The sequence below is a fragment of the Chinchilla lanigera genome, unplaced genomic scaffold (genome assembly GCF_000276665.1).
Source record: "Chinchilla lanigera isolate Chin_1 unplaced genomic scaffold, ChiLan1.0 scaffold00037, whole genome shotgun sequence".
Taxonomy (NCBI): domain Eukaryota; kingdom Metazoa; phylum Chordata; class Mammalia; order Rodentia; family Chinchillidae; genus Chinchilla; species Chinchilla lanigera.
Window position 1 is genome coordinate 17,825,844 of NW_004955438.1, and position 3,831 is coordinate 17,829,674.

The following is a 3,831-nucleotide window of genomic DNA, read 5'->3' on the forward strand; positions in this document are numbered from 1 at the left end:
TCCCAGAATCTTGTGCTGGCTAGAATAACATGCAGCACGGTCTCAGGTCTGTATTATTTTTATGTGAAATTGATTGACACCATGACTTCCAAGAGCTCGGCCCATGCCAGCAACCACAGATCCAACACATTTCCCTGTTGCCAAGTGCACAGCTGGGTAAACTGAGAACCCAGGCAAGGAATGGCTTCCCCAGTCACTTGGGGCATTCTGGGTCCCTCTCAGAACCCAGCCCTTGGTCTGGGGACCCCCCAGAGCTTTGGGTTGGGGAGGGCGTGAGCTACCCGCTTTCGGCTGTAAGGCGGGGCCAGGCAGTGTAAATATCTGTGCCAGGTGACTGGTATTTGACAGCTGTGCCAGAGCACCCACATCACCTCCTCGCCTGTGGCTAGGAAGGAATGTGGGGTGGATGAGTCTATTCAAAGCTATTTCAGCCATCAGGCTGTGGAACTTGGGGTGCAATGGAGGGTGTCACCCTGCTCCCTGGGCAGCCTGCCCTCGCCTTTCCCTGTGTGGTTTCTTTGAGCCAGGCCCCTTTTGATGGACGGGCAGAGCGCCCACGGGTACCTCGAGTGGTGCTCAGTGCATCTGGGTAGGGTGGGAGAAGATTCGCAGCTATTTGGGTGTGCAGCCCACAGGCCACCTGGCTAGGCTGACACAGGAGGTGGTAGAGGTCGGCTTGGCAGGTCGGCTTGTGCAGCTAGGGAGGTGCGGGTCCAGGTGAGAAAGAGCAGAAGGAACGCCAGGGTCAGGAAGCAGCAAAGTGGGGGCCAAGGAAGGTGAGCCGAGGGGAAAGGAGGGCCGGGGAGGGCAGCCCAAGGAGAGCAAGTGTAGGTGCCTCTGTGTAATGCACATGCACGCGTGTGTGTGTATACATGTGTGTGTGTATGCATGTGTGTGTATGCATGTGTGTATATGCATGTGTGAGGTGGTTGCTCAGACAGAAGATGTCCCGTTTTGCTTGAGGCCTGGCCTTGGGGTTGGAGATGCAGGCCAGGCAGAATGGTGGGAACCAGTGCCGATTGCTGAATACCGTGGCTTCAGCTTCCCGCTGTGGCTTTCAGAGCTGATGACAGAATGAGGGATGCAGAACCAGAAGTTCTGCTCCCTGAGTCTGGGGAATGCTAATCATCCAGTTACTGGACACTCAGTTTTTTCATGTGCCACATGGGTCTGGAAGCACAGATTCGCAGAGTTGATGTGAAAAAAATATTCTTATCCATCAGTAATGTACCTACTAATAAAGCATATGGACAGGCTTTGTTCTGCAGACACACGGAGGGCACAAGAGCTAGAGAAGAAGGTAAAGAGGGAGGTCAAAGTGGGCCCCATCAGGAGGTGCCAGGGTGTACTCACCCGTGCAGTCCTTCCCACCTATCGAAGAAGGCGTGCTCCTTCCTCCTGACTCGGAGGCCTCGCTGTACCTGAGAATGCTCACACTCAGTCCTGCACGTGTTCTTTCTTTTTATCTTTTTTTTATAAAGAGAACAGTAGAAAAAAGAGAACAATAGCAAAATACCCACATCACAGACAAAAACAAAGCAAAGCAAAAATATTACAAATGATACAGGGTTTCAAAACAGAATGATAAGAATTACCAGTGGTTGTCATATTACATATTGCGATCTTCAACGAAATTGGTCAGATGACCAGACATAAGAATGCAAGATTGATCAAAGGGGAGAATAAAAAAATAATTAAAAAAACATTAGAGATGATACAGAGTTTCACTAGACAAGATGGTTGGAATTCACCAATGGTTGTTATATTGCATATTGTCAACCAAGTTGCTCAGATTACCAGATATAAGCATGCAAAATTGGTCAAAAAGAAAAAAACTTAGGCATTAACTGTTCCATTCAGTAAACCATTAGACATCAGCGTACAGTTATCTCAGCTATCCTGCTATATATGTATATTTTATTTTGCCTTCCTTTCTTTCTTTCTTTTTCTCCTTTCCCTCACCCCAGTTGTTCCTTCCTTTGAGCAATTTCTTTCCCTTTTATAATATCTATTGTACATTTTGGGTTTATTTATTCTTTCAGGTTCTTATACTAGGGAGGCAATATGACATTTATATATGTGAGTCTGATTCATTTCACTTATGAGTATGGTCTCAAGTTGCATCCATTTTCATATAAAAGCCTCGAGTTCATCTTTTTTATAGCTGAGTAATACTCAATTGTATAAGAATACCACATCTTTTTTTATCCATTCCTCAGTTGATGGGCATTTGGGTTGTTTCCAACATTTAGCTATGACAAATTGTGCTGCTATAAATATGGGTGCACATATATTGCTGTGGTATGATGTTTTTAATTCTTCTGGGAAAATACCCAGAAAGAGAATTGCTGGGTTAAGTGGGACTTCTAGTTTTGTAAGGATTGTCCACATTGATCTCCACAGTGGTTTCACCAATCAACATTCCCACCAACAGTGGAGAAGTTTTCCTTTTCCCCCACAGCCTTGCCAGCATTTGTTATTGGTTGATTTCTTAATAATAGCCATTCTTTCTTGGGTGAGATGGAATCGCAGTGTTGTTTTAACTTGCATTTCTTGAATGACTAATGAGGCTGAACATGTTTGCATATATTTATTAGCCATTAGTATTTCTTCATTTGAGAACTGTGTATTCATCTCAGATGTGCATTTTTGGATTGGGTCTTTGAATTTTGGGGGTCTGATTTTTTGAAATTCTTTATATGTTCTAGATAGAAGTCCTTTGTCTGAGGGGTAGTTGGCTAAAATTTTTTCCCAGTTCATGGGTTTTCTTTTTACTCTGTTGGTGATTTCTTTTGATGTGCAAAACTTTTCAGTAAGATAAGATCCCAGTTGTTGATTCTTTGAAGTATTTCTTGTGCAGTTTGGTTTTTGTTCCTGAACTATCTGCCTACTCCTATGTCTTTAAGATTTCTACCTACTTTCTCTTCCAGTAGATTTAGTGTTTCTGTTTTAATATTTAGATCTTTGATCCATTTTGACTTTAGTGCATACTTGCATGAGTTCTAATGTGTGAGCTCTCCTTATTTTGTGTTGCTGTGGAGTTTTAAGATGTTATACAAGAACTATCGATCCATCTTTTTTTTCATGGTTTCTGGCTTGTGTATCGTACCTGGGACGCTTTTTCTCACTCTCACATCAAAAGATTTCCTCCAATCCTTTTTCATTTCATTTCCAAATATTATCTCTGAAATGATTTGCTTATTTCTCAGTAACATTTATAGAATTCTCCACTTTCTCTCCATGGGTGTAAAATGCCATGTTGGATGTGATTATTTTTTGCCATTTACAGAACGTTTCCTGATTTTTTACTTCTAGATCCCCCTTTTCATGCTTCCATTTTTTGCTTTGAAGGATTTTCAACATTTTGTATTAAAACCTCTTTAACATAATGTAGGATTCCACAGGGAGATTTCTTTAGAAATGTAAAGTTTCTTTTAAAACCAGTCATTTGTTGATTTGAACAATTTTTTGAATAAGCTCCCCAGTTGGAGCTGATGTCAGGGAATAAAGTTACGTTTTCACTAACTCAGTCTCCAGCTCATTGCTCTGAGGTACAGTGTGTTCTCCTGTGACTCGGGCAGGAGGTGCCCATATGCTTGTTTTTTGATCCTCAACTGGGGTCCTATGCAAAACAAAGACTAGAGTCAGCCAGGGCCGTGGACATTAGGAGCTGGACCTGGGGCTGAGTAGTTCCCAAGCTTTCCCATTCCATTATTAATGGACCTCTATCTTTTTTTTATTATTATTATTTTAAAGCGTAAAAGAAAGATAACATAATAATAGGGGGGCTTACCAAATTACAGACAAAGTGGTAGGAGATTATCAATGGTT

The 3,831-nt window shown here is 42.5% G+C and overlaps 1 protein-coding gene across 1 annotated transcript in view; it reads left to right on the plus strand.

Moving 5' to 3' along the window:
• Positions 1–752: 752 nt before the first annotated feature.
• The window catches only part of Serpina12 (serpin peptidase inhibitor, clade A (alpha-1 antiproteinase, antitrypsin), member 12), a 22,746-nt gene continuing 19,667 nt past the window's right edge, over positions 753–3,831 (plus strand). Inside the window, exon 1 of the mRNA XM_013517145.1 lies at positions 753–776. The gene's annotated coding sequence lies outside the window, so the exon portion shown is untranslated. The remainder of the gene's footprint in view (positions 777–3,831) is intronic.